The sequence below is a fragment of the Capricornis sumatraensis genome, chromosome X, assembly GCF_032405125.1.
Source record: "Capricornis sumatraensis isolate serow.1 chromosome X, serow.2, whole genome shotgun sequence".
NCBI classification, from domain to species: domain Eukaryota; kingdom Metazoa; phylum Chordata; class Mammalia; order Artiodactyla; family Bovidae; genus Capricornis; species Capricornis sumatraensis.
The window spans coordinates 124376084-124397163 of NC_091092.1; the positions used below are offsets into that span (position 1 = coordinate 124376084).

General features: G+C 43.9%; 1 protein-coding gene across 1 annotated transcript in view; it reads left to right on the forward strand.

Annotated features, from left to right (window-relative positions):
• SMPX (small muscle protein X-linked) overlaps positions 1-8757 on the forward strand; it is a 49615-nt gene extending 40858 nt beyond the window's left edge. The window contains exon 5 of the mRNA XM_068963296.1: positions 8507-8757. The gene's annotated coding sequence lies outside the window, so the exon portion shown is untranslated. The remainder of the gene's footprint in view (positions 1-8506) is intronic.
• The last annotated feature ends 12323 nt before the right edge of the window (positions 8758-21080 follow it).

A 21080-nucleotide genomic window follows, 5' to 3' on the forward strand; every position in this document is an offset into this window, starting at 1 on the left:
CTAAGCCCCTGGTGGAGTCTGAGACTGGAGCGGAGATGCTTCAGTGGGTAGCCCCTGGGCCTTCACTGGGCCACCTTTCTAAATCCTCAGGCAAGAGTCCTTGGACAAGTGCTGTGAGTTTCTTAGATGTCTGACCCTTGTTACCTTGAAAGGTTGGCGAACTCCATTTACCCACCATGCTTGTTGCTGCCATGCTCGTGACCTCTCTGAGCAATCAGAGCATTAGTGGCCCACAGCTCTCAGAGTGACCTGTGCCTTTCATTCCCTAAAGCCTTTTCTCCCTGGTTTTTCATCACCAGAGCCCTGCAGCAAACAGCACTTTTTGAAAAAGTAAAAACACAAAAGTGATAAACAGGCCGTCCTGACAAACAGACTTTAGTGGCTCCTCACCGCTCCCAGGGCCTGCACTAACTGACTCAGGTTCACCAGGTTCTCCCAACAGGCATTTCTGCCCGCCTCCCCGCCCTCGCCAGGGCATCCCTTGCTCCAAGCCAGCTCATGGAGGTGCCATGCTGAGTCTAGGCTTTTATATGTGCTCAGAGTATTATTTTCCAATTTCTCTCTCTTTCCCTTCCCATGAGCAGGCTAACTCTTACCCATCACTCAGGTCTCAGTTTAAATACGATTTGGGAAAAGCCTTTCCATAGCCCCTTAAACTGATAAAACATCCACAGTTTTCTGTGTTGGTCCCGTCATGGCTGCACCCGTCACCATGGAGGAATGGATCACCATCACTTACTTTATTGTCTGATTTTCCCTCTGGATGATCAGTGCCACGAAGGGGTATAACCTACCCATTGGTGTGTCCACAGTGCCAACCTAATACATTTTCTGGCATATAATGTAACCAAAATAAAACCAGGCATCTGGTTTCCAACTCTAAGACCGTTTAAGTCTCCTCCAAAAGAAACATCAATTGATCACAGAAAGTGGTCTCAAAAAGGAATGCAAACCTTCACCTAAGATTAACATTGTAAAGTGACCTAAAAATTCTTGACCCATTATTAGTCTATGATTCCTTCTCATTTATTCTTTCCTTAGAGTCCAGTTATCCACTGATTGCCCCGGTCCTTCTTTTTTCTGTAATTTTAACTCAGTTCACTGCTTCCAATACTCCTCTCCAACCACTTAGTCCCCCAGGGGCAAAATGCCATCCCTTTCACTGAGAACTACTGCTTAAGACCCTTGATTTTCAAAGTGTGCCCCATGGACCAACAGCAACAGCATCCCCTGTGAGGTTGCTAGAAATGGACAGCCCTTGGCCCCCACCCCAGGTTTCCTGAGTCAGAATCTGCAGCTTAACAGGATCCTCAAGTGCTTCCTCTGGACATTAAAGTCTGAGAAGTGCTTCTAGGCCAGCGGTTATCAACCTTGGCTGCACATCAGAGGCCCAGGAGATCCCACCCAGGAGATGCTGGTGTCATAGCTGTGGGGCAGCCTGGACCTCGGAATTTTTAATAACTCCCCAGGTGATTCCAATGTGCAGCCAAATTTGAGCTCCTGTTCTGGGGGATTTAAAGAAACTCACCCCTCCCCAACTTTGGGAGTGATTTACCAAAGCTTCTAAATAAGACCCCATATCTCCATGCTTTTCTTTTCATGAACATCCTTCTTTTTTTGACCTCTTGTCACTTTTAAGGTGATAAAATTAAGGACCTTTGATAATGGCTTCAAAAGGTAGGATTTGGCTATAACTTTAATGGTTGGAATGATTCAGGGTGGGGGGAGGGGATGAAGGCATTAATTTAAGCTTGCTCGGAAAGCTTTTTAAAGAAGAGTCACCCAAACATCCCTCAAAGTCTTGCTAATTATTTTATTATTTATTATTATTTTAAAAAGAGTCTTGCTAATTAAAAAACAATTCTGTACTTGAAAAAGAAAACCCAAATAAATGGCAAACACTATCAAGAAAACTGTTTCCCATGAAATGTACAATTGCATAAAGAGCCCATGTAAATTGGGAAGCAAAATATTAATACCTTAATAGATAAATAAAGGAACTGAACTCACAATTCACAAAAGCAGATGCAGAATTAATAGAGAAGCCATGAGAAAATGAGAACCTCATTAGTAATTAAAGGGATATTCAATGAGAAAAGTTACTTGTAATATTCACAAAAAGTAATGGGAAAATGACCATGAAACAGGGGCTTGTTCATTCCCTCAACAGATAGTCTTCTGTAGAGCAAGTGCTATGCCAGCCTAGACGATGAGGGTGTGGGCCTCAGTACATGAAGAAAAGTTCCAGCCATTGTGGATTATTATGTCCTCCAACCCAATTAGACCTTGATGGAAGCCATCCTAAAGAGAATATGTGGCAAAAGTTTTGTTTACTTATGACAGCAAACTTCATTAAGAACCTAAGTGTCCAATAATAGGATTATGGTTAAGTCAGCTCTTGTATACCCACCTGATGGAATAGTACACATACTATCTGTGATGTGAAAGTGTCAGTCGCTCAGTCATGTCAGACTCTTTGCGACCCCATGGACTGTAGCCTGCCAGGCTCCTCTGTCCATGGGATTCTCCAGGTAAGAATACTGGAGTGGGTTGCCATTCCCTTCTCCAGGGGATCTTCCTGACCCAGGGATCAAACCTGCGTTTCCTGCATTGCAGGCAGATTCTTTCGTGTCTAAGCCACAGGGAAGCCACCATCTGTGATACAATGAATGATAAATAAAAAAAGAATACAAACAGTAGAAAACTGGACAAATGATTCAGTAATCAAACTCTGAAATGCTACGTGATATTATCTTCATACCCAATATACACAATATATATTTGTACATTTAAAGCTCCAAGGTGCCCTAACGCTAAGAAAATGGTTTATCTGTGTTTGATCCAGTAATCTCAATTTTTCTGACCATGGAAAGTTTTTTTTCCCTTCCTTCCCTTTCTTTCAAAGGTGAAACTTGCTTTATTGTCTCTTGGAACTAATATTTCTCAAACAAATGAACAAAACCTTAATGATATACTAGCATATATGGTAGTATTTAAGAGCTATACAAAAATAAAAGCCATACATGGGTATATACATATGGAAAAAATTCATTAAGTTGTTCACTTAAGATTTGTGCATTTTACTCGATGAAAATATTAACACTACTAAATTCAGAGAAGGCAAAAATATTTTTAAAAATGAATATTAGGTATTCATTAGGACAAGTACTAGAATGTTCAGTCAAATTATTTTTACACCACAGGTACACGTATATATATCAGCTATTCATTTGTGGTGCCTCTAATACCATCAACATGTACAGACTGATTGTAGGGGCTAGGAGCTCCAGACAAGCATTTAATCTGGGACCAGCCATTAACTAGCTATGTGACCTTGGACAAGTGATTCAAGCCCTCTGGAGTTTAATTTCCTAATTTCTAAAATGAGGAGGAATAAGAAAACTCAAGTTTCATCCATCTTTGAAAATAGGTTTACTATTTTGGAAGATTGCAAAGCTTTATAGCTATATCTTTGCTTGATGGTGTACCAATATCCAGGTTTTTAAATTTAATACTCAGACTATGGACCACTCACTATGATCGTTACTATAAAAACAAACAAAACAGACAAAATGTCAGTGAGCTCTAAGGGGATCTCCATGACAGTGTGCTTCCCAGGATGCTTTACTGGAGAGAGTGAGGGAGGCGTACATTTATTTCATATGTTCTGTTAACTTTATGTCAAGAAATTGCTTTTCCATTTGGATGTCCCAGGACCTCTGCCTGCCAGAGACCATGCCAGACAGTTCAAAGAGGATATTGGGTATTTCTGATGAAAGTGCCATTGTCCCTAGGTCTCAAATGGTCAGGCCTAAACAACATAGAAGGTTTTGCCACCTTTGGAAACTTGAGAACCTCTTAAGACAGCAATCTACTCGACTTTTTCATCACTTTGTCTTCCTCTGTGCATTACTGATCCCTGCTTTACTTGGAAGTCTTGGGCCAGTGTTTTTCCAGTAAAATCTGTGGCCCCTTTAGAAACAGGGAGGTCTGTGCTCTGACACATGGAGACACTGACCGCAAAGCCAGGAGCCACCAGTGGTAACTAGTCTTGGATTATGCCCCTGATTCCACAAAGATCTCTACCAACAAGTTCAATATCATCTCAGCTGCCAGTTCCTGACTTGATATTGAAGCCAACAAACTCTCAGTACAATAGGATTAAAAAAAAAAAAAAACCTTTTTGAACTTATTTTTAATGAATCTGACCTGGACATGTAATTTGCCTTCTTAGCATCACTCAAATTCTTCACACCCAGCATGTAACACTGCTTGACTGGATTTTAGGTGTAGAATCATAACCCCCAAATCCCCAAATGTCCTGCTCTTTGTGTCTTTCTCATCCCCTTCCTTTTTTTTTTTACTAGTAATTAGTAGAAACATTTCAGTTTTTACTTTAGCCACCAAAGGCTTCATGATGTACCAAAGCCAATTGGCGTGGCTATTTTGCAGTTTAAGGAAAAAGTTTTTACCTAGAGTTTTGTTTCTTTTCCTTTGAGTGGCTGGTGGAGATAAAGTTCTGGGTTTGGAGTGACCCTGGCGCAGTTTCACACAGTGTGCTTCCTTTGCCCCTGACCTTGGTGTGGAGCTGCACTAAGAGTTGTGTTTGTAGCTGGCACCGCTTCATCTCTGTGTGGTCATGATGGTCACGTGGGGCAACGCACATGACAGGCTTTGTAAAGTCTAGAGGACTCCACCAATGCCCTCTAACAAACTCCAAAGCTCCAACCAGCGTGCTCCGGGAGCCTGGTCGGCCACTCCATAGGGAACTGGATGGAACACGAGGCATGGCCTTTCTCTCGACGACATCTGAGTGTCGCTGTGTTTATGGCTCTATGATTTAGCACCACGCAGGAGGAAGTTATCATTGCACCGCCCCCAGGTGTCTGGGTAAAGGACCAAATGCAGAGTAGTGTTGAGTGGACTCCATTTCCTAAATGATGTATGTGGGGCCGTGGCAAGTATGAGTAACACAGCTATAAATGGGTCATGGCAAGGCGTAAACATCACATGCCCTCAGCCTGGACTTAGGCTGACACATGGGAGCTGTCTGGGGTATCACCCCTGCCACAGCCAAGGTGTGCCTTTCTCAGTGTGAACTTTTTTTGCTTAGGGTAGAAAAGGGATGCTGGGTAGCTGGAGAGTGACATTTCCCACAGGGTGCCTTGCATTCCCCATTGTTCTCACCCATGTCCCTGACAGGAGAACGGGACACAGGAGAATAGCTGACAGCTGTTGTCTAGGCGGCAAAGCAGTGTGGCCCGGGATACCGCCCAACACCCTTGCATTCCAGCACCCCGACAAACAAGTGTGCTTTACAAGAGGGGCAATTTTAGCTCTGGATCCCTTCCCATTGTTCTCAATTTTAAATGTGAGCCCTGACCCAGGTCTCTGAATTCTTGGATTCTGGTCACATAAAGGCATTCTGAGAACACTCAGAGTCTCACCAGGCCAAGGATGGAGACACTGGTCCTCTGGGGGCCCTGCACTCTTGGAAGGACCGTTGTGACCTTGGCCATCAGCAGTGTCCTGTGTCCAGGGCCGCTGGGCCCTCTCAGATTCTACTGGGGCCAGGGAAGGAGAGCAGAAGCTGAGGGAAGGCAGGGTGGTCTGCAGAATAACTCCGGTGACTCTTCTGCTCCATCCGCTGCCTCCTGCCAGCTCGTTCTACAGGGAAGATCCGGGCTCACTTTGTAGATGAGATGAGGTGACTGTCAAGTCAGTGATTCCTGCATCCCCTTATGAAGCAGTTTGCTTTTCTTAAATCTCAGTGGCCACGGTGGTCTGGGCAAACTCCGTCAAGGTTTCCTTATGTTTCCAAAACTGTCTTAAAGTCAGAGATGTCCACAAGCTGAACCCAGTCATGAGGGGCATTTTAGGGCTTTTAAGACAACAGGTGCTGAAGGGTCGCTGCAAATGGCTCATCCTCTATTTCTCAGGATAGCTATAATTCTAGCCCCATGAGACAGATGTGTGGGGGTCAAAGTCCATCTTAAGCCTGTCACAGAAATGGCTGCAGATGAGGCTTTATAGTCTGGACACTTGTTGGAGAGAAATGTCACCTCATAGAACAAGCTTCAGTGACAATTTGCTATGAATCATCACCCTTTCCATGCTGCTCAGAGAAGCTCAAGGGATGAATGCCTCGGTTTCAAGGGCAGCTTGTGATGGGCCTCTCCCTTGGCCAGAGAGACTGGCCATATGTCACCGAGCACAGTGGCTGCAGCAGCAACGTGGCTTGGGCACACACTGGCCCTGATGGAGCTATGACTGGGGCCCAGGACAGATGTGCCAGCACAGTGGGGGCACAGTGCAGCCCATCGGCACTGCTGGCGTCCTGCCTCTGCGGCCCCTCGCCCACTCCTGTGGCCTCACAAGCATTCCAGTGCCACTTCTTCTCCTGCTCCCAGCCCTCCAGCACGCCAACTTGCTGGTCCCTAGGCTTCTGCTTTGTGTCAGGTGCCAGGAAAGGCAGGGGTGTGGAAAGACTTGTCCTTCAGAAGGTCACAGCCTACAGGACGGCTATGGCGGGAATGAGACGAAGGGAGAGAGAGGATGTATAGGCAGCTCATTGCAATGCAGCCTATGACGTGGAGAGCCATTCGGGAGTAGGGGGACTTCAGTTAAGAGTTATTAGCCACTTAACTTCAGTTAAGAGTTATTAGCCACTTAACTTCAGTTAAGAGGGAGAGGCCTGAAGGCTTGAATCATGTTATGTGAGCAGTAAGTGGCAACAAACCCATGCAGGGTGTGCAAGGGAGACCCAGACTGGCATGGGGGACCCCAGGTGACCCTGGGAAGCTGCTGGTCAACAAAGTGCATTTCAGCCAGGAAATCATGGACTGGGAAAGAGGAAGCATTTTGCTTTTTCCTGGTGAGTGACCTACACTGAAAACTGAGTTTATATGAAAAGGAAATAAATGCTATAATAAAAAATACAGGAGACAGTGGGAGCACCATTTTCAGTTCTGTAGTCAATGACGTGTTCCTACCTTCCCCTCCAGTTCAAGAACCATCCAAACCTTCCCTTTAAGGGAGTGAAAGGGGCCCAGAGCCAGGACATTGGAATTCAAATCCCAGCTTTTCTCTTTAACAGCTATGAAACTTTGAGCTACTCATTTGCCGCTTTGAACTTCTAGGTGTTTCATCCCAACAATGAGTATAATACAACCTGCATCACGGCCACACTACATAAATGTTAAAATGATGCCACAGGCTCTGTCATCTCTACAGAAATACACAGGAAAGCAAAGCTTTCTAAAAGACCTCTGCTGCAGAATTCTCCTTGGGGTTCACTGGCCACAGCTGGGTGCCACAGCTGCCCCAAGCTATAAGAGAGACCGAGAAAGGGAGTATTTGGCCACCAGTCTTTGTAGCAGGGAAAAGCAAAGGAGAAGGGGATTGTGAATGGACACGGAGAGAGCCAAGCCATAGTGACTGCCACAGCAGGTGTGGTAGGGGCGGGGTGACCCTCCTATAGCCACTGGCCAAAAAAGAAAAGAAAAAAAAAACAGAATAAAACTATAAAGATTCTATTTCTTAGAAAAGATTCAGCCTATCCACGTAAGTGAAACATGTAAGAAATGGCAGCAGAGAATAATGGAAAACAAAGGGGTGAATAATGTTCAACCATCCTGGCACTGCAAGTGCCTTTAAGAGAAAGGGCATTGTATCAGTTAGCTATGGCTGCATCACCAACCATCTCTGAATCTAATGGCTTAAACCAGAGGTCCCCCACCTTTCTGGCACCACGGACCAGTTTCGTGGAAGAGAGTTTTTCCACAGATCAGGGGTGAGGGGAAGCTTTGGGGATGATTCACGTGCATTACATTGATTGTGCACTTTATTTCAATTATTACATCAGCTCCACCTCAGGCTCATCAGGCATTAAATCCTGGGGGTTGGGGACCCCTGGCCTAAAACAAAAGCATTTATTACTCTGGCTCATGTGTCTGTGGCTCAGCTGACCTAGGCTGGGTATTGGTGTGAGCTGAGGGCTGTGCTCATGTTGCCCATCCTTCACTGGGGACCAGCAGGGGGCCTGGGCACACCCTCCTGGTGGCAATGGCAGATGTGCAAGAGAGCAAATCAAAACATGTGATCCCTCTCAAGAAGCAGGCTCAGAACCAGCGCACTTCTGTGTCATTCTCTTGACTGAAGCAAGTCACGTGGCCAAGCTCAGGCATGAGGAATCCCATCCTCCTCACGATGATAGGAAACTAAAAAGTTACAGGACAATGAGGATGGATCTAATGTCGACTTTATACTCTAGAGCTTCAGAAGGAAGTCATCTTCATTTAGTTTGGAATCACTCAGATCCCTAGAGCCAGAACTGATGGTCACAGCTTCTATTCATAGTTCACTTTACCTTCATGGACTCAAGAGGTAAAGTTTTCAAGTGAAAATGAGGTTTTCAATTTTGACCTGTCCCTATCATATTGATTTACAAGCTGTCCCTAAAAATATCTCACGGGCACTAATAGGTCCTTTGCTTTTTCCTTTGCAGGCTTGATGTGAAGAATTGAGTAAGAGAATGGATTCAAACAAAAATGGCTCACTAAAAAGTTTTATATATTTGTATGAAGATTCTGTACCTTCGGAATGCCTAAGACTCTAGCAGAAATGTCCTGTTTGTACATTTATATCTCTTCCTTCTAGTCGGCTGCACTACTTACTTTATTTTCACGTTTGGCAACTTGCAAAGCAAATCAGCTCCAGAATTCACCACTTGGAGGGTGTGGTTTTGAGAAGGGATATGATTTTATGGAGAAGGATACAGTGATATGCATAACAATGATTTTGATGGAAAGTTCTCTAAGCTACTTCCCACACTATTTTGGTCAATATTTGGAATGTATTTGAGTTCTTCACCTTCTAAATTATGTCAATAAACTTGTTATGAGTTCAAATAAATATTTGAGTAAATGTAAAATGTGACTCTAGACTACATTAATTTTCCTATGTTCAGATAGCTACATATTCCCCAACATGGAGAGAAACCAGATGTGAGCACCAATCAAATCCCACACCGCCTAAATGGGAGCTTCTTATTCTGAATTACTGGGTACCACAGGTAAAACTATGGCTGACTGATCATTGCAAAAGAAGTTAAATATTGCCTGAGGAACTGGGCATCGCTGACATTCCTGCTTCAAGGACAACTTTTATGGTGAGTATATTTTACCTCCATAGAAGCTAAGAAATTCTCTTTGCCCAGATGGAGTAGAGTCCATTATAAGACACAATAAAGTAAAGCTGAGAGATGAGAATGAAAGCGAGAGCCTGCTCATAACTTAGCTGTCCAAAGAAGATGAAATGAGTCTCCTGCTGCTAAGATGGAGTCTCTACGAAACAATCACAAACCAAGAAGAATCAGTCATGCCCTGCTAGCATCTGTTGAGCTTCTCAGCTATCCCTGTAACTTCACAGTACACATGAGGACCATAGGGACCAAGTCCTTGAGCTCACACTGTTTCAGAGATAAGCATGTCATCTACTCAGTATGCAGACACCCCAACACCATGACATTTTTCCTCGCTTCACTTCCTGCTCTTTAAAAAATGTTGGATGTCTTTTTAAACATTCCAACCGTAAATTGGTCCTTAGCTTTTCTGTCTCATCAAGATTGGTTTCCAAAAGCAGGACTACCATTGCACCCATGTGACTGGCTGCAGATTAAGGCAGTGCATGATGAGTTTAGGTTTTCCTGAAGGGGCGCCCATCTATCCGGTCATAGGTCCCAGATATCTCACTGGCCTGTGGCTTAGTCTGATGATCTAAATTTACTGTAGTCATACAGGGCGGGGAATATCAAGCAGAACAAAATACACCAGCTCACCATCTGCAGAACATTTCACACCTTCCTAATCAGGATAGTTGGGTAGAGTTACAAACTGTATCTCAGTTTTCCCTTTGTTTATCAGTTAGTTCAATCACTCAGTCATGTCTGACTTTTTGCAACCCCATGGGCTGCAGCACACTAGGCTTCCCTATCCATCACCAACTCCCGGAGCCTGCTCAAATTCGTGTCCATCGAGTCGGTGATGTCATCCAACCATCTTATCCTCTGTTGTCCCCTCCTCCTCCTGCCTTCAATCTTTCCCAGCATCAGGGTCTTTTCCAACGAGTCAGTTCTTCTCATCAGGTGGCTGAAGTATTGAAGTTTCAGCTTCAGCATCAGTCCTTCCAATGAATATTCAGGACTGATTTCCTTTAGGATGGACTGGTTGAATCTCCTTGCAGTCCAAAGGACTCTCAAGAGTCTTCTCCAACACCACAGTTCAAAAGCGTCAATTCTTCGGTGCTCAGCTTACTTTATAGTCCAACTCTCACATCCATACATGACTATTGGAAAAACCATAGCTTTGACTAGACAGATCTTTGTTGGCAAAGTAATGTCTCTGCTTTTTAATATGTTGTCTAGGTTGGTCATAACTTTTCTTCCAAGGAGCAAGCATCTTTTAATTTCATGGCTGCAGTCACCATCTGCAGTGATTTTGGAGCCCAAGGAAATAAAGTGTGTCACTGTTTCCATTGTTATCCCATCTATTTGCCATGAAGCGATGGGACCAGATGCCATGATCTTAATTTTTTGAATGTTGAGTTTTAAGCCAACTTTTTCACTCTCCTCTTTCACTTTCATCAAAAGGCTCTTTAGTTCTTCTTTGCTTTCTGCCATAAGGGTGGTGTCATCTGCATATCTGAGATTATTGATATTTCTCCCAGCAATCTTGATTCCAGCTTATGCTTCATCCAGCCCAGCATTTCTCATGATGTACTCTGCATAGAAGTTAAATAAGCAGAGTGACAATATACAGCCTTGACATACTCCTTTCCCAATTTGGAACCAGTCTGCTGTTCCATGTTTGGCTTTAACTGTTGCTTTTTGACTTGCATGTAGATTTCTCAGGAGGCAGGTAAGGTGGTCTGGTATTCCCATCTCTTGAAGAATATTCCACGGTTTATTGTGACCCACACAAAGACTTTGGCATACTCAATAAAGCAGAAATAGATGTTTTTATGGAACTCTCTTGCTTTTTCTATGATCCAACAGATGTTGGCAATTTGATCTCTGGTTCCTCTGCCTTTTCTAAATCCAGCTTAAACTTCTGGAAGTTTTCAGTTCACATACTGTTGAAGACTGGCTTGGAGAATTTTGAGCATTACTTTACTAGCATGTGAGATGAGTACAATTGTGAGGAGTTTGAACATTCTTTGGCATTGCTTTTCTTTGGGATTGGAATGAAAACTGACCTTTTCCAGTCCTGTGGCCACTGCTGAGTTTTCCAAATTTGCTGGCATATTGAGTGCAGCATTTTCACAACATCATCTTTTAGGATTTGAAATAGTTTGTTTATATATATTAATAAATGATCCATGTTCAGTTTCAAAATTAAATTCAGGTTTAATGTGATAAAAGCCATCTTCATATTTTAATGAGGTTTCCCAACTCAAATCTGCAGCATAACACAGACTGGAGTCATTAGGCATATTCAATGTATTTGTTTAGTTTTTCACTTAATGGGTATTTTATTTTGTTAAGACTCAAATTCACTCTATGGGATCTAGCAAGTTCCACAGTCTATCAGTCATTGGACAGTACATATAATCTAGGGAAAGACAGATTTTATTTTCAGTGAAGTTATAATTTAAAAAACTCACATGTATCATGCTAAATGGCTCTTTAAAAACTCATACATCACATTGAAACAGTGTGATTATTTATCTTACAGGTTTGTAAACAACTGCTTATTATGCAACTTATCCACGGGGGTGGAACAAGGTATTGATACAAGCAGTTGAAGATTTATTAGAAGAGAGAGAAACAATACTGTTTCGAGGAATTAAAAGCAAGCATAGGGGTTTCCCTGGTGGCTCAGAAGCTAAAAAAAAATCTGTCTGCCTTGCAAGAGACCCAGGTTTAATTCCTGGGTCAGGAAGATCCCCAGGAGAAGGAAATGGCAACACACTCCACTGTTCTTGCCTGGAAAATTCCATGGACACAGGAGCCTGGTGGGTTATAGTCCATGGGGTTGCACAGAGTTGGACATGACTGAGTAACTGACACGTTCACTTTCTTTTGTAGGGACAATGGTGATTTTAGTGCCTGTGCTCTAAATGGTCCAACAGTGAGCGATTCAGTTGACAGGTGAAGATGTCTGAGGGGAAAATACAGTCCCTTCATCCATCTCAGCTGGCTGCCCACTGTGGGTGAGGTGGGGGGACACACATCTGCACCTAGAACATCCCCTTGCGTCTCCCCCCACTGCCCCTCCCCTCCCCAATGGGATATCTGTGTTCTGTGCTCAAGGCTGAGTGAGAGAAGAAGGCCCCTGCAGGGTCTGGGACCATGTGGGACACCTGAAAAGCTCCTCTCTCTGGAGTGGAAGCCATCTGGATCAAGTGAGGCTCTCTGGAATCATCTTAAGCCCTCACTTTTTATGATTTCTACATTTTGAGAGAACAGATTGGAGGGTAATTAGCTTAGCTTCCAAGGTTACTTCCTGAGTAGCTGAACGACACAGCAGAATTTTTAAAGTGAGGTCCAGGGCATGGAGAAGGAAATGGCAACCCACTCCAGTGTTCTTGCCTGGAGAATCCCAGGGATGGCAGAGCCTGGTGGGCTGCCGTCTATGGGGTCGCACAGAGTCAGACACGACTGACACGAGTTAGCAGCAGCAGCAGCCAGGGCATGGGGCATGATAATTACCCAAACAAATCCCTCATTTTGAACTAGAGTAGTTAGAGGATTTACACGAAGCCTCTTGTTAGGATTAGGTCCCTAGAAGGAGTGCCACTGATGTGGCCTTGCCATCCTATGACATGCCCTCTCTTACATTCTTGGGCTGATGTAGAATTAGGTTCCCCGCTGCAAGATAAGACATGGAAAAGATCAGGCAGAATGAGAACAGAGCTTATTTGGTTTCAAGGACCACAGGTTGATCAATTAACACTAGTTTCCTTCGAAGGCATGTGGCATTATCCCACTGCTTTGCAATCTTCAGCTTGAAAAAGAAACTTCATTTAACTTGGTAACTGATGCTCCCTTGGGATTTTAACCTGCTGCTGAATATATGCATCAATGTGGCCCACTGCTAGTTCCTTGCCTCACACAACATCACTGAAATTGCTGTGCTCCTCCAAAGGAGATGATATATTGCCCCAATGTTTGGATGCGATTGTGTATTCAGTCAACAAGCTATGCATGGTGCGACCTACTCAGGGTAACACCAGTTGCCAGCACATTGCTGAGCAAAGAAAACCTTTTGAGGTCATATACTGAGTTCATTTTTTTTCTCTAAGCAAATGACCAAACTTGTCAAAAAAATGTATGTGCTGATTACAAAAGATGGGATTCAGTTGGAAAATAAGATCACAGCCATAACAACACCTTCACCTAAAAGGTGTTTTTCAAAGAAAGAAAAACAACCTCGATTAACTAATCGTTTTCAGATTCTGGGCTGCACTTGGCCTCATAACCCTCAACCCTATGCCTCTTTATTGCAGGAGAAAAGAACTCCTGTAACATCTGACTTTGGTGCAAAATAATTCAGTGCCATACCAGATTAGGAGCGCGCACACTAGGAGATAACAGGGCTCTTTTTTTATGACCTGCTTTTCCCCTCGTTCAGTGAGGATACTGTCAAGAAGCAGATTCCAGGGGGAATGGGGACTCTCCCCTTGGGCTTCAGATGCCTGCAGCTGAGCTGCAAAGCAAAAGGTGGTCTGTGCTCTAAAAATGTCATTTTGAAAACCTGATCATGATTTGGGCAGAGGGATGGGGAGAGGAGGCACAAGTGGAATTTCACCCCAGTGGGCAAGCTGCTCTCAACAAACAGAAGAAGCTTTAGGCTTCTCTGCAAACCTTTCCTGCTCCTTAATATTGCTTAGGACTCTATGATGCACTAGATGAGGAAGGGTCCTGGAGGAATTTCACATACGACATTCAATCCACCAGCCCACACAAGTCCCGCTGCCTCACAGCTGATGGCAGGCTTTAGGCAAAAACAAAACAAAACCCCACAAAAACAAACAAAAAAACAAAAACAGGGAAGGTTTTGAGGTTTATTTATAGCTTTGTTTTGCTCTGCTTTCTACTGTGTCTTCTGGCTCCAGCCACACACACACAAAGATCTTGGGGCTCAGCAGTTCTCACCCTCCTTGACCCACTTCTATGGGGCTGGACACCCACCAGGGACATTTCCGCTCGGTATTGGAAATTAGGCCTTTGCCTAGTGTTCTAAAATCATCTGGGGGAATCCAACTGTATTATAATTTCTTGAAAATGGTGTGTTGCATTTATTTAAACTTGCAAGCAAGGAAACAGGCATAGCCGTCTCTAGTGATTAATAGAAATTGTGCATAGACTACGATTCTTTAAATCTCAAAACACTCCCCAAGCACCCCATCCCCAATCTAGTATTTTCCAAATCTCAAAGTCATTGTCAGGCAGGCATCATGGTTGATGATAATGGTTGAGGAGGGAGAGGCAAGGTGCTCCACTTGGAATCCAGGCAAACCACACCCACACCCACACCCACACCCACAGTGGGGAATTCGCAAGGAGGAAATAAGAGATGTCCCTAAATGACAGACCCAGTTCATACATGGATACTTAGTCTCTCAGTTGTGTCTGATTCTTTGCAACCCCATAGACTATAGCCCACCAGGCTCCTCTCTCCATCGGATTTCCAAGGCAAGGATCCTGGAGTGGGTTATTTCGTTTTCTAGGGGATCTTCCCGACCCAAGGATCAAACCTGCATCTCCTGCATTAGCAGGCGGATTCTTTACCTCTGAGCCACCTGGGAAGCCTGACAGACCCAGTGGTAGACTCCAAACTCTGTAGTTAGATCCAGGTGAACTTCCGGGACCACCAACCTACAGATTCAACATTGTGACTCTACTTCCCTCCTTGCTTGTTTCCCTAGACTTCTCCCAACATATTTTCTTCACCAGTTTGGGAAAGGAACTCTCCCCTTTCTGTGGCTCTGGAATCTTCCCATCTGGATAACTGGACTCCAGCTGCAGATTCTAAACCAAAATGACTGTGGCATTAATTTCCTTGGAGAGCATGCTTCCACCAGAGGCTTTACAGTATCTGCCACCCTGGAGTCTTTCATTCCATTTAGCTCTGGATCTAAACAATAATGCCTATTGCTGGCTGGAAAATAAACCGTGGGAACTGGCATGTTTTTTTATGAGAGGTCACTGGGCACAGCACTGGCAGTGGCCTGGTATCCCCCAGACCTTTCGTTTAGCGGCCGAGTGGAGGCAATGGTCTCTAATAGATGCACCACTAGGCCAGACCTACATCTGAGAGCTTTGTTGATTCAGACATTCAGTAATTAAGCTGTGGGCCAGCGAGCACATTATCTGCAATCAAACATGTCCCTGATCAGTGATTAGATGGGCGAACATGTGACCTCATTGTCTCCGCCAAAGGATGGTTATGTAACAGTCTCATCCTCGGAACCATGGTTATGTGCCAACTTTTCATCCCAGTCAATAAGCAGAAATCACTAGCTGTGGTTCTGGGATTCAGATTTTCAGAATGACTGCCTTCTCTTTTGGAAGCTTGATTGCCTTTGACCTGATTGTTGATGTACTAGGAACTCAACAGAGACCCAGACCCAAGGTCAGTGGGTCCAAGAAAGGTGGGAGCTGGGAAGAATGACTGGGAGGCTGGGGGGCATGGCCCTGGTATCATGACCTCACTCAAACAAAGACAGAGCACCTCTGCTTTTAAACTTCAAACTGATCTTGCTGCATAAGAGGCAGTAAAGAGAAAGGTGTGTAGGAGGTAAAGGGGGAGAGAGAGAGAGAAAACATGAGAAAGGGAGAGAGGGGAAAGGAGGGGAGATTGAGTGTACTCGCTTTAGAGCCAAGGTCATGGAATAAGATTCCATGGCTTCTCTGTGGTCTGGCTGAGCAGCAGAAGCCGATCTTTTTCATGCACAATCGAACACTCATCATCTATTTTCTTCTGAAGGGTATTAAGGAGGATGTGTGAGACCTTCCAAGTGTATGTGGCAAAGCCAAGCAAGGACTAAAAGATAATCTGGCTTGAGGTGACCTGAGACATCTAAATGTCACATAGTCTCAAATGCACATGTGACCTGGAACTGCCCTGAGGTGACTCAGGCCCCAGTCCTTTCTTAATCCCTTATTTGCTCTCCTTACTCTAGCAAGATTAACTCAGCCCTAGCCCGCTGAGTGGCTCCCAGGCAGGCTTTTCTCCTGCTTTTAGCTTTCAGGGGCAAGTATCGAGGCTTTTGCACCGTTAAGAGCTTAGTCTCTGAACCCAGGCTGATTGGCATTTCAATCCTGGATGCTCTATCAGAAAGAGAAACAGTCACTTAAAATGCTGCATATGTTTTCAAAATAAAACCTACAACCCAATTAATAAGCAACGAGCCTCCATCCAGTACAGGGCCAGGCCCTGTGGGAGGAAACAATACTGCAGTGTGGAGTCCCTTCCTTCACTCAGATGCTTCCACAGTTTTGATGAATATGGTTTAAGGATGACATTGACAAGGGCCATATTTGATGAGTATACGGAGAGAAAAAGTATAGGGAAAAAATTACCAGCAATGACTTAAAATGAATCTACCTATCTAATGATTTAAGTCATGCTTCATTTAGATTTAATTTAAATCCCCCACAATCCAGATTCCTCAAGGGCAATAAGCACAGCAAGAAACATATCTTTTTTGTTTGCTTCTGTGTGTGTGTGTGTTTTTATTTTCCCAGAAGCAGACTCTGGGACAAGGATTTAAGTAAAGGGAGCTTTTTTTGGTGGGCTTCCCTGATGGCTCAGTGGTAAAGAATCCACCTGCCAACACAAGAGATGCAGGTTTGATCCCTGAATGGGGAAGATCCCCTGGAGAAGGAAATGGCAACCCACTCCAGTATTCTTGTCTGGGAAATCCCACAGACAGAGGAGCCTGAGGGGTTATGGTCCCTGGGGTCACAAAAGAGTTGCATGCGACTAAATAACAACAACAACAAGCTCATTTGGGTAGGGAAGGAAATCAGCAGGGGCTGGGAAGATGAAATAAATAAGGCAGGAGAGGCAGCTGAAGAAGTGCTGAAGCTAGTCTAACGATGGGTAACTGGAGCTTACCCAGCGATGGGGAAGCTCTGGGAGTCTGAATAGAACACATGCTCCAGAGCGGTCTGAGCTCGAGTGAGAGAGCTGGGATATTTATACGTCACTTCCCATCCATCACTGATTGAGAGCTGCCTGTTGGTGGTTGGATGGCATCATAGACACAAAGGATGTGAGCTAGAGCAAACTCCAGGTGATAGTGAAAGACAGGGAAACCTGGTGTACTGCAGCCCATGGGGTCATAAAGAGCTGGACATGACTTATGACTGAACAACAAAGAACAACTAACCACCAGCTGGCAAAGTACCGTTTGCAGATGTGGGAAGCACTCTCCCCACTAGCAAGGAACGTGGTGACTGGCAGGCTGGAAGCTGGGTCATGTAATGAAATGTGGGAGCCAGTAGGATACGGGTGAGGCACGGGTCCTGTTAGAGCTTCTATGTACAAAAGGACAAAAATGGAATTCTTACTGTAGACCACAAACATTTTCTATTGAAGATGTGACCAGCTAAATATACAACATTGATTCAGGAAGTGAATTATTCCTGGTATTTTCTCTTAACAAATGAAGGGGAAAACATCTTCTGGATAGGTAAGTTGCATCCTTGTTTCTTTTCCTACAAGGGTAACCATTTTGAAACATTACTGATGATGAAAATAAATTAAAAACTAGAAATTCTACAGGGCATCTTATATCAATTTCACAAATACCCCCACCCCCTTATATTTTTCAAACTACATTTTCATCATAATGTTACAGCCATAAAGCCAGGGAAGTATCTATCTATAGTGATATGTTCAGTCACTAAGTCGAGTCCAACTCTTTGTGACCCCATGAACCGCAGCACGCCAGGCCTCCCTGTCCATCACCAACTCCCGGAGTTCACCCAAACTCATGCCCATCTAGTCAGTGATGCCATCCAGCCATCTCATCCTCTGTCATCCCCTTCTCCTCCTGCCCCCAATCCCTCCAAGCATCAGAGTCTTTTCCAATGAGTCAACTCTTTGCATGAGGTGGCCAAAGTATTGGAGTTTCAGCTTTAGCATCATTCCTTCCAAAGAACACCCAGGACTGATCTCCTTTAGAATGGACTGGTTGGATCTCCTTGCAGTCCAAGGGACTCTCAAGAGTCTTCTCTAACACCACAGTTCAAAAGCATCAATTCTTCGGCGCTCAGCTTTCTTTATAGTCCAACTCTCACACCCATACATGACTACTGGAAAACCATAGCCTTGACTAGATGGACCTTTGTAGGCAAAGTAATGTCTCTGCTTTTGAATATGCTATCTAGGTTGGTCATAACTCTCCTTCCAAGGAGTGACCATCTTTTAATTTCATGGCTGCAGTCACCATCTGCAGTGATTTTGGAGCCCCCCAAAATAAAGTCTGACACTGTTTCCACTGTTTCCCCATATATTACCCTTGAAGTGATGGGACCATGCCGGGGGCCAGCGTGAGGAATTCCGCCCATGGCAAAGGTCATGAGGAAGGAGGCTTGGCATACGCAAAGGCGTGATCAAGCCTCAGGAAACCCCCTGTTCCCGAGCATCTAACCCCAAAGCCAGAGTTTGTTTTATGCTCTCACCTACACCTCTGACTTTACGGGGGGCTCTCCCCCATAACCGTTTCTCTCGGAGAAGGAGTAAACGTGCAGCTCCAAGGCAATAAAAATTCTTGGGCGTGACAAGAGTGTTTCAGCCTACGGATTCCTTTGAAGGCTATCTAGCCCACCTGTATAGGTTCGTCCGGCCACATGTGATTGTTTATAGCATCCCAATCTGAGAGGCACGAGATGTTTTAGACTTACTAAAGGCAAATTCTCTTGTGGAGTTAGAAATTATTAGTATAATGGGTTGGTTAGGAATTATATTGGTGAAGGGTTTTTTCATTTGTTGTGTCAATAATTGCTGCTAATTCCCTGCTCTGGGTGGGACAAGGATGTCTCAGATCAAACCTCTCTGCTGACAGACTAGCTTGTGTGACAGGATTATCCATACTCCTGCCACATGATTATTTACTACCTCTTAACCATAAACAGCACAGAGTTTTGGAGTATTTTGAGAGTCTTAATTAGCATAGGGCTTTTTCTTCTTGTTGAGTCAATGATTGCTGCCAGGCCTCTATATCCTTAGGCACCTGGGAATATATTAATTAATGTATTTGGAATATAGCAAAGGAAATATAGTAGTTTTTGATGTTAGCAATACTAGACTTTTTGAGTTAATGGATTTTCTCTTTTGTAATAGATCACTGTACTTTGTTATAAATCACTGTGTCCTTGCTATGTAAGAATGTAACTTTATCATATCTTAAGACTAAACAGATCTTAAGAGGAGCATTGGTGAAAGGATTTTCATTTGTTAGGCTGATGTTTGCTGCTAAATCTCCATGTTCCCTACCCTTAAAATGAATATAACTAGCATATAGGAAGAAATAAGTATTAACCTTTAAGCATATAGGAAGAAATAAGTATTAACCTTTAAGACTAATCATGTTAACCTTGGGTTAAATAAATTCCTTTCTTGATTGTAACTCACTACACCCTCACCCCATAGGAATGTAACTTTATTTGGAGGGTGGTGCCTGGTTTAAGAAAAAACACCCTTGGAAGAAATAAGTTTTTTGGTTATCAGAAAGAAAGGATCATAAAATGTCAGCAGGTCTCACTCATGGCCAGAAGATGATGTACCTTTTTTTATACATTTATGTGAAGCACCTGATTTTGATAAAGGTCAGGACTGCTGACCCCTGCGTGACTCTGTATTCATCCCTATGTGTAACAAAAGGTATATAAGCAAACCCAAAAATAAAGAAATTGGATCAGTTTCCAGAAAGACTGATTCCCCCATGTCGCTTCTTTCTTGCTCCCGTTTTCCTGGCTGAATTCCCATCTGGGGCATGGATGCTATTCCACGTAATCCAAGTTATTCAGCCTCTTTTTCTCCACTAATCTTCTAATCCCTTTCTATCTGTAATTAAATAAGTTATTTCCAGAGACGCCGACTCCGTCCCCACCTTCGAATCACCCTGGATCCACCGGGGCTGGACCCCGGCAGGACCAGATGCCATGACCCTAGTTTTCTGAATGTTGAGCTTTAAGCCAACTTTTTCACTCTCCTCTTTCACTTTCATCAAGAGGCTGGCTTGGAGAATTTTGAGCATTATTTTCATCCAAGCCTGGCTTGGATAACTTTGAGCATTACTTTACTAGCGTGTGAGATGAGTGCAATTGTGAGGAGTTTGCACATTCTTTGGCATTGCCTTTCTTTGGGATGGGAATGAAGACTGACCTTTTCCAGTCCTGTGGCCACTGCTGAGTTTTCCAAATTTGCTGGCATATTGAGTGCAGCACTTTCACAGCATCAACTTCCAGGATTTGAAATAGCTCAACTGGAATTCCATCACCTCCACTAACTTTGTTCATAGTGATGCTTTCTAAGGCCCACTTGACTTCACATTCCAGGATGTCTGGCTCTAGGCGAGTGATCACACCATCATGATTATCTTGGTCATGAAGATCTTTTTTGTACAGTTTTTCTTGTATTCTTGCCACCTCTTCTTATTATCTTCTGCTTCTATTAGGTCCGTACCATTTCTGTCCTTATCGAGCCCATCTTTGCATGAAATGTTCCCTTGGTATCTCTAATTTTCTTGAAGAGATCTCTAGTCTTTCCCACTCTATTGTTTTCCTCTATTTCTTTGGATTGATCGCTGAGGAAGGCTTTCTTATCTCTCCTTGCTTTCCTTTGGAACTCTGCATTCAGATGCCTATATCTTTCCTTTTCTCCTTTGCTTTTCACTTCTCTTTTCACAGCTATTTGTAAGACCTCCCTGGACAGACATTTTGCTTTTTTGCATTTCTTTTCCATGGGGATGGTCTTGATCCCTGTCTCCTGTACAATGTCACAAAACTCCATCCATAGTTCATCAGGCAATCTATCAGATCTAGTCCCTTAAATCTATTTCTCACT